This window comes from Microcaecilia unicolor, chromosome 10 (genome assembly GCF_901765095.1).
Source record: "Microcaecilia unicolor chromosome 10, aMicUni1.1, whole genome shotgun sequence".
NCBI lineage: Eukaryota > Metazoa > Chordata > Amphibia > Gymnophiona > Siphonopidae > Microcaecilia > Microcaecilia unicolor.
Genome location: NC_044040.1, coordinates 167,982,595 through 167,993,255, shown reverse-complemented (window position 1 = coordinate 167,993,255; position 10,661 = coordinate 167,982,595).

Below are 10,661 nucleotides of genomic sequence, written 5' to 3'. Positions count from 1 at the left end.
TAATTAATAATAATTTTCATCCTGGTTTAATCAACTTCTCATGCTCTTCAACCACCTCTGTGGCTTCTTTATCCCTGAAAACTGAGCAAATTGTCAATTTTCTGTACTGAAAAAATGACACGACGAGTTAACAGAACATGCACCATGCTTCATTGAAAATGTCACAGTACAATAATAGAACTGCCATAGTGTCCTGCTTTTCTGTACAGCTTAAGTATGCAGAGGTTTGGTCAACATTGAATCCATTGCTGTTTCAAGATAGAGTATTAATCAAATTGGCAATAGCTACTGCTCACCAGGGTTTGTTTGCTTTATTTATTTATTTATTTATTTAATATTTATCAGGTTTTATTTACAACCTTTATGAAGAGATTCATCCAAGGCAGTGTACAGCAGGTACAACTTGACATAAAACTTATAATTTGTTAGCAACATAACAACAGTAGAATGATCAAATATAAGCATGAATACAATCAATGAGGCAAACCTGAACATGGCAAACTGAATCCTACTAATAGGACTAGCAGGTAACAGTATCAGAAATATACACATTTTACAGCACTGTAAAACAATTGTATAACAGAATTATTATAAATTTCAGCAGAATATAAATGATACCATAATATGCAGCATGAAAAAACATTCATATGAATAGATGATATGATCTCAGCACAATACAAATGAAACCCATAATAGGCTTGTCTTAGAATATTCAAATAATATATATATATATGATCCTAGGGCTGTTCATACAATAAAAGGAAACATCTTAATAGGTAGTCAAGAGGCAAGTGTGGTTGAGATTCAGTATATAAATAGTATGAGATGGATAGCCCAAAGTCATTGGGATAAATAGATGGGTAGCTAAACTGAAGGCAGGTTATATGTACAATTGAATAAGATATGAGCAACTGACCTAAGTTACAAGGTATGCGGCAAACTACTCCAGGTGCAAAGTGAGTTGCCAAAGGATCCAGTACTGGATTTACTCCATCACATGCATGTTCTTGTATTTCTAAGTTCCTGTAGGTTGTCTTAAGATTTAAGGCCTACATGTAATGGAGCAAAACCAGGAGTAGTTTAACCCATCCTGAAAAAATGAAGAAGTGTCAAACTTGTGTAAACTCAACCGCCTTTGTATACCTGCTATCATGTTTCCACTATATATAAGGAAGTTTCTCTCCACTGGTGAGTAAAACAAAGTGTGTTCACAAAGGGACTCTTTTACTAAGACGGGCATTTTCGAAAGAAACGCCTACGTTGGAATTTGGACGTCTTTGTAAAACGTCCAAATTCGGAGGTGAGGAAAAGGTCATGTTCAAAAAAAGATGGACATCCATCTTTCATTTCGAAAATACCAGGGATGTCTTTTGATTTGGACGTCCTTAGATTTGGACATCATTGATTTTCGGCGATTTTTGAAACCAAAGACGTCCAAACCCTTACCTTGTGTGCTGAGCCCCCAACCCCCCCCCCTAAACCCACTACTCCCAACTGTACACCACTACTATAGCCCTTACTGGTGAATGGGGGGCATCTATATGTGGGTACAGAGGGTTTCTGGTGGGTTTTGGAGGGCTCGCTGTTTCCTCTACAAATGTAACAGGTAGGGGGGTATGGGCTTGGGTCCACCTGTCTGAAGTGCACTACACCCACTAAAACTGCTCCAGTGACCTGCATGCGCTGTCATGGACCTGAGTATGACATCTGAGGCTGGCATAGAGACTGGCAATCAATATTTTTAATGATGTTTTTTGAGGATGGGAGGGGATTAGTGACCACTGGGGGAGTAAGGGGAGGTCATCTGGTCATTTCGGGCACTTTTTTGTGCCTTATTCGCAATAAAAACAGGTCCGTGTTTTAGTCTTGGACGTCTCTGCTTTTTTTCCATTATGGCTCAAAGATGTCCAAGTCTTAGGAACACCCAAGTCCCGCCTTCACCATGCCTCTGATACGCCCCCCTCAGATTTGGACGTCCTTGTGACGGACTTTCGCTAGAGACATCCAAAATTGGGTTTCGATTATACCGATTTGGACGTCTCTGAGAGATGGACGTCCAAGTTCCAATTTATGTCGGAAGATGGACATCCATCTCTTTCGAAAATGAGCCTGTAAGCTACGTAAGTATCTACGTGCCCAACACATGCCAAAATGGAGTTACTATCCGGCTACCATGTGGCTCTTGCAGTAATTTCATTTTTGGCGCACGTCCGATACAGTACTTTGAAATGCCATAACATTAGGGTTGAAAAAATGTCCATAACAAATCGAGTTCATGTTCTATAAATATAATATTCAAAATATATGATACAATATGAGGAGAATGACTTGGCCTCCATTGCTGCAAGATGTTGGAAGCAGAAGCAGAATGAAAACAAGAAAACTAAGTATTTGGTTCAGAGCAGATTCAGACATAAATAGAGTAAGCACTTTACAATTGACTGAGGGTCGATGGAGACTCACTGCCTGTCCCCAGTGACTTGGAGCCATCTGGTAACCTTAAAACAAACAATAGAAAGATCAGTCTGAGAAAGAGAGGCCACCTTGCACAAACAGTACTATGGGAATTCTCAGCTATCCTCATTTGTCAAACGCATTCTTTGTCAGAAAGATATTTTTAGCTCAGGTTTCCTCTATTAAGCTGTTATATTATATTATGCCATTAAATGCTGATATGCTTCCAAGTTGGACATGTGATTTCTAAGCATCCCTGAAACTGCTTTCTGAATGGTTTGTCTGCCAGGAGCCGGGGGGAGGGGGGCTAAGCTATTAACTATTGAGTGCTACAGTTTCTGTTTTATTATATATTTATTTTTTTCATTTTTCATTTTTCTCTCTTTTTTTATTTGTGTTTTCTTTTGTTACTGCTCTTTTTCTTGGAAGGCCAATACTGAGTAGCTCAGTGACAGATCGCCTATGTAAATGTAAAAATGTGTTACTCTGCAAAATGTACCAGTGCATGGGTGGGAGGAGAACAACTACCCCATTGAAAGAGATTACATTTCCAACAGCATATTTGCCTTCTGTGCTGATCCAATGTGTTATCTGCTAATATTTGACTTAGTACAGTAGCCTCTGCTTGATTTAGCTATTTCAATCTATATTAGGAGACAATATTCAAAACAAGCTATCCGTATAAAGGGGTCAGGTAAATGTATAACTCCATTATCTGATTTTCAAAGGCACACTACAGATGGTGCCAGTGAAAATTGCTCTAACCACTTCAGCACTATCTGTAGTGACTGGGCAGTAATTTATTTATTTATTTATTTATTTACACACATTTATACCCCACTTTTTTCCACATGCATGCGGACTCAAAGTGGCTTACAATGTACTGATAAGGCGATCGCCAAACCAGTGGATATACAATTACATAAAATAGGATTGAAGGAACTGGGAAGAAGTAAAAGGGAAAGGGAGTGAGAAACTAAAAAGGTCCATGCCTACAAAGATATAAATAAACCCACATATTCTATATATGGCGCCCAAATGCACGCACAAGTTAATTGAGTAAAGAGCACTTAGCTATCAATAATTGGTTGCTAACAACCAATCACTGGTTTAGAGGATTCCTAACAACAAGATCATACCAACAAATAAGGCAGAGACATCAATCCCATGGACACCTGAATGCGGGGTTCCCCAAGGATCCCCCCTTTCACCAACCCTCTTTAATCTAATGATGACACCCCTAGCCAAGCTATTAGACAATCAAAAGCTCAACTCATACATATATGCTGATGATGTCACGATCTACATCCCATTCAAACACGACCTAAAGGAAATCACCAACGAAATCAACCAAAGCTTCCAAATCATACACTCCTGGGCGGACGCATTTCAACTAAAACTCAATGCAGAAAAAACACAATGCCTTATAATAACCTCACAACACAATAGAAATAAATTCACCACCATAACTACTCCAAACTTTTCCCTCCCCATCTCAAATAACTTGAAAATTCTGGGAGTCACCATTGATCGAAACCTCACACTTGAAAATCACGTGATGAACACAATTAAGAAAATGTTCCACTCTATGTGGAAACTCAAAAGAATAAAACCTTTCTTCCCAAGGGCCACTTTTCAAAACCTGGTACAATCATTGGTACTAAGTCACCTGGACTATTGCAATTCACTTTACGCCGGATGTAAAGATCAGACCATCAAAAAACTTCAAACAGCCCAAAATACCGCACCCAGACTCATATTTGGGAAAACAAAATATGAAAGTGCAAAACCCCTAAGAAAGAAATTACACTGGCTCCCACTTAAAGAGCATATCACATTCAAGATCTGCACGATTGTTCATAAAATCATCTACGGAGAAGCCCCGACCTACATGCTGGACCTTGTGGACCTACCACCCAGAAATGCTAAGAGATCTTCCCGCACCTTCCTTAACCTACACTTCCCCAGCTGTAAAGGACTAAAATAGAAACTAACACATGCGACCAGCTTTTCTTATATGAGTACGCAGCTATGGAATTCACTTCCAACTCACCTGACAACGATCAACGAATTAATCAACTTCCGCAAATCCCTGAAGACCTACCTCTTTAACAAGAACCCTTAACTAGAACCCTTAACTAACTATAGCACAACACCTATCCAACATAACTCAGATTGTATCTTTCTACAACTACTTGAACAAATCCTCTTGTCTTCTTTAACCTCTTTATAACACCAATTATATTATGTAACCTGATATGGCGATGCCATAACAGATCTTTGTAAGCCACATTGAGCCTGCAAATAGTTGGGAAAATGTGGGATACAAGTGTAATAAATAAATAAATTGGCACTCATAAAAATGTGCATGTGCATCTGGCTGCACACTATTCTATAAGGCACGATGCTTAACTCTACTAGTGCATAACTCACAAGAAACCATGGCCATAGGCGTGTAAGGGGCTTTCCAAAAAGTTGCATGCATAGTTATAGAATACCTCCTTGGCACACTTATCTTGGGTGCCAGCATTTACACCTGGTTTCAGCAGGCATCAGTAGATGCAGGAATTGGTGCTAACCACAATTCTATAAAGGGTGCACCGATTTTTTTCCGGTGACAACTTTTGAGCACCCTTTATAGAATTCCCTCTACAGGGGACAATTCTATAACAACATGACTACCTATAGGCGTCTACAGGGCGCATGATTGATGCACATTCTAAATAAAATGTAGACCCCTATGAAACCAAGTATATATGTACACATGCTCTTAGGCACAATCACCTACACCAACCATAGAGCTGGTATAAATGTGTGTGCCTATGTTACGGAAATACATATGTAACATATAGTGGCCCTTTTACTAAGCTGCGCTAAAAAGTGGCCAGACCTATTAGTAGCACAGTGCTTTCCTACATACTCAAGCCACTTTTAGCATGGCTGTAAAATGGCCACAAGCTCCATTTACTCTATTAATAGCCACATGCTAATTTCACCATTAGCATGTGGCATTAGCATGTGAGCCCTTATCAACACCTATTTTCTAGGCACTAAGGGTTCCCAAGCTAACCACTCACTTATCGGTTAACATGCAATTTTTAGCGCATAGAAAGCGTGTTCTGAACAACAAAACTACTACGGGACACCTGAGCGCACCCTGCAGTAGCGCCTTTTAACCTGCTGTAGCACGTGTTACTGCTTACCACGACTTAGTAAAAGACCCACTAGTATTCTATAAGTTACATGTCTGTGAGCCTCTGCCCATGCGCCACCCAGAGGCTGCCCATATATATATGACCAGCTGCAAGATACGTGTTATCAGAGGCATGCACATAATTGTAGAACAGTGCTTATATGTCGGTATTCTAAGGGTCCTTTTACTAAGGTGCACCAAAAAATGGCCTGCGCCGGTGTAGATGCGTGTATTGGACGCACGCAGGTTCATTTTTCAGTGCACCTGAAAAAAAGACCTTTTTTGGCCAAAAATGGACATGCGGCAAAAGGAAAATTGGCATGCCTCCATTTTAGGCCTGAGACCTTACCACTACCCATTGACTTAGCAGTAAGGTCTCACATATTAACCGGGCAGTAATTGTCAGCGTGCATACAATACTGATTACTGCCCAGTTAGAAATGCGCACCAGAAATTTTCCAGCTTGTGTAGTGGGCACGTGCAAAAAATGAAATTACTGCCCGGGTCACGTGGTAACTGGGCGGTAGTTCCAAATTGGCACGCATTGGGTGCACATAGGCGCCTACACAGCTTAGTAAAAGGGCCCCTCAGTGATTTACGTGCATATATGGTGCCTATAGGTAGGCATACACTCCGATAATGGTGTTATTCAGCCACTATCCATACAGTTATGAAGTACTTTATATATATTCAGTGCTGCTACATAAATCACCACTATTCACGTGGATTAAAAACTGATTAAAAGATAGAAAGCAGAGAGTAGGGTTAAATGGTCAGTATTTTCAATGGAGAAGGGTAGAGAGTGGGGTTCCATGGGGGTCTGTGCTGGGACCGTTGTTTGTTAACATATTTATAAATGATCTAGATATTGGAATAACTAGTAAGGTCATGAAATTTGCTGATGACACAAAGTTATTCAAAGTTGTTAAATTGCAAGAGAACCTTACGAGACCGGGAGACTGAGCATCCAAATGACAGATGGTGTTTAATGTGAGCAAGTGCAAAGTGATGCATGTGGGAAAGAGGAACCCAAACTATAGCTACATGATGCAAGGTTCCACATTAGGAGTCACCGCCCAGGAAAAGGAGCTAGGTGCAATCATTGATAATACGTTGAAAACCTCTGTTCAGTGTACAAATAGAATGTTAGGAATTATAAGGAAAGGAACGGAAAACAAAAAGTGAGAATGTTATAATGCCTTTGTATTACTCCATGGTGTGACCGCACCTCAAATACTGTGTGCAGTTCTGCTCACCACATCTCAAAAATAGCATAGTGGAATTAGAAAAGGTACGGAGAAGGGCAACAAAAAAGGGTTTGGATAGTTTCCTAAAAGAAAATTCCATAAGCCATTATTAAGCTGGACTTGGGGAAAAATGCACCGTTTATTTCTAGAATAAGCAGCATAAAATCTGTTTCACTTTTTTTGGAATCTTGACCACTGTTGGAAAAATGACATTGGGTTTTATGAACCTTCAGTCTGTCCCCGTAATGGTGATGCAGGCAAAAGGAGGAAGGGGTGGCAGTAGTGGCAGTTGATGTGGGGGGGCCCAGGAAGAAAGAGGTGGCAATAGCTGATGGCAACAGTTGACATGCAGGCCCAGGAAGGAAGAGGAAGTGACAACGGTTTCAAAGTGTTCAACATAATCAGACGCAGCAGCCGTGGGTCAGCACTGAGGCACAGTGATGGCAGAAAGGATAAGAATATGCTGTCATTAAGGTAGCAAGGACACAGTGTTGAGATCAAGTAAGAGAGGAGACAGAACAGTAGGAGAGAGAAGACTGTGTGCTTCTATAAGAAGAGAAAGTGCTGGGGCTGAGAATTTAGTGCTGGGAGAAGGGGGAGGAAACTTTGTGCTGCTATCAGGGGAACCAAGAAGGATATGCTGGGGTCAGTGAGGGGAAGGATATTCAGAAAGATGGAAGTGTGACTGATGCATATGATGGGAGAAATCGAATGTGTATACTATGTTTCAATTGGTAATAATGATAAACATGTAACAAAGAGAATCCACTTAAAAACATGCCAGATCATTTTTGTTTGCATTCAGATTACTTAAGTTTCAGAAAATGATTAAAAACTTATTTGTTTACATATTTTTAGATGATTAACTTGCTCATGTTTCCAATTATTTTTAGTTGAAGATCTGCTGTATCTCCCAGGGTCTATCTGTTGCTAGTCATATTGCAAACCGCATTGAACTACTTCAACTACTTGGTTGTTAATTGTGTTATTTGTGACCATCTCTGGGGAAAAGTGACGTAAGTCTCCAGAAACAACAAAAGAGGTTTTAATGAATTCTGTTAGAGCAAACAATTTGTAATTCAACAGTCCAAACCGCTTCCTTTTATGTGGAAAAAAAAGTTACAGAAGTTCAAACATGTAACTTTTTCAGACTGTTTATGAACCTATGACATGAAAAATCAGCCATTCTCAACATTTTGGATCTGCTACTTTAGACGCCTTTTCCAAGAGACGGACACATATAAGCCATTGTATTGTACTATATTGTAAAAACTTAATTTTGTGATGTGAAATCATTAATATATACGGGTAGATAATCAAGGGGGGTTTGATCGGACAGGAAAAGTTCCGGCCTGCTTAAACCCTGATCAATGGGCCAGGAGAGGATATTCAGTGCATTTAAATTTCAAGTTTATGAAAAATTTGGTATTCCTCCTAAGAGTAAACTTTCTAAGCTGGTCACAATAAAATCAAAAACAAAACTGGCAGTGCTGCTGAATAACTCCCCTGACTCCTGTGGCACTGTCCAGTTAGAGTTGGGGTGGTCTAAGGTTAAAGTCTGGGAGGGGCTGGCAGATATGCCGGCACTAGCCATATTTAGTGCAGGTGCCTGTATACCTACCTGGGCAGATAGGACTGCACATGAAGCAGTCCTGTCTTGGCCCAGTTACGTATGTGGGTGCCACCACACCCACATAACATCTGGGTCCATGACTAATTCTGGGTATTCAATGACAGACATGCCTGAGTCTTGAAAATCTAGGTCTAATTTGGCCAACAGATGAATATCTTGAATGAATGTTTGTCCTCTATCCTATGCTCATTGGTGTTCCTTTTTTCTTTTGTGTTTTCATGTGATTTGATTTTATTGTACACCGCTTAAACCCTTGTATTACTTGGAATAGGTGGTATAATAAGTTTTAATAAACATAAGCATAATATTGACCAACAGTCTTTTAGAACCCTGCTAAGCATCTAATTAGCTCAGACAACTTCAACTAATTCAGAATACAACTATCCAATTTCTTTTTGGATTGAGATTATTGGACCATGTTACCGTTCTTATTTTCTCCAAGCATTGATTTCCCATGGCTTATAGAACCCCCAGACATTCATCAAGTTCTTGACACAGGATCATCATTATTTCTTGCTTGTTTTCTCATCCCTTACTCCCCCACAGAGTATACTTTGTTCATCTCAAAACCATCTCCTGACTATCCCATCCCCAGGTTTGTCTTGATTTTACTAGGCACTCTAGCTTCAATGTGCTAGCACCAACCCTCTGGATTAATCTTCCCATTTATATCTGAACTGAGCCCTCGTTTAGCATATTCAAGACTTTACCTAGGCTTAGGGCCTACTTTTTCTCCCTAACCTTTCCACAGGCATGACCTATTTGCCCTCCATTTTTTTTTCTTTCCTGCTTCCAAAGGTGGCAACACTGACCATCAAACAATTACCAGTGAATCCTAACCCTTGACCTCTACTGTAATTTCCCTTTCCCTAGCTTCCTTCACAGAAATGTTGTAGTTTTCCCTCCTGTTTTACTCCTACTGTGGCTCATCTCACCCAAATCCTTCTTCCCAATTTCATTTTGCAAACCACTTAGGCAAATGTTTCAATTTACAGTATATCAAATAAACAGGAACTTGAACATGAAATTTATTCCACCTAAATTTATAGTTTATAAACCCCTAGAAACAGAAGCCCTAAATATACTCCATTGTGGGCTAGATTCTGTATATGACACCAAAAAAGAAAATGAGCTAAGCGCTATTCTATAAACAGTGCTCCGAGCTGGTTGCCCTTTGTAGAATTGCACTTAGCACCGGGATCCATGACTACTTTTAGGTGCGACCATTTACACTAACTGAACCCTAGTGTAAATCCTCACGCCTAAATTAGGCGCAGATCTCCCTTATCTATAAACGCACATAAATTGCAGGAACGCCCCGATCCACCCCTGGCTCTCTCTGGGTGTGTAAATTTACATAGGTAGATTTTAATTAATGCCAATTAGCACCGATAATCGATTGTTATTGTAAGCTGGGGTTTAAAATATATATTTGTTTACCTGTCCATGGGCTCCATAGAGCTTCAGGTGGGTACTGCCAGCACTGGGAAAGTCCAGGGCTGGCCTAGGCAACAAGGCATTCATCTGGGACTCATTTTGGGTCAAGAATAGACTCAGGGGTCTTTAGAGCTGCTATCCACAGCAGACACAAGGGTGAGAGGGGCAAGAAAATGGTCTGTTTAGGCCTGAATACCCGGAGCTCCAGTAAGCAGCAAACGAAGCCGGGCCCTAAAGTAGTTTTTGGGCCAGGGAAGCTACTGAAGATAATCACATTCAGTTCCCGGTACTGCAGAGGGTCCATCTGGACCAAATTGGAAGATGGGGATGTCCTTTCCAGCCCTTTGGGAGCCAGGTAAGAGGTCATATGGGCCTCTGGGCTATTTATTTTAATTTTAAAATCTAGTTTTTGGTTTGTGTCTGAAGGGGAAAAAGTTTAAGAAATTAATTTTTGATGGATGGGATCTCCAGGGTCTCTCGTTAGGTGGGCCATGTGGGTCTGGGTAATTCTATTTTTGCCAAAAAGTGGAAATTTTAGATATGGAGGCCTGGTGGTCTTTAGAATTCATGTTTTGAGGTTTGGCCAATTATAGCCCTTAAGGGGGAATTTTTTTGTAATTTTCCATGTGGCCGTCAGGGTATTTTATTATAACTTTCAGGTATTTTTATATAGAAATGATATGATATCCAGGAAAAT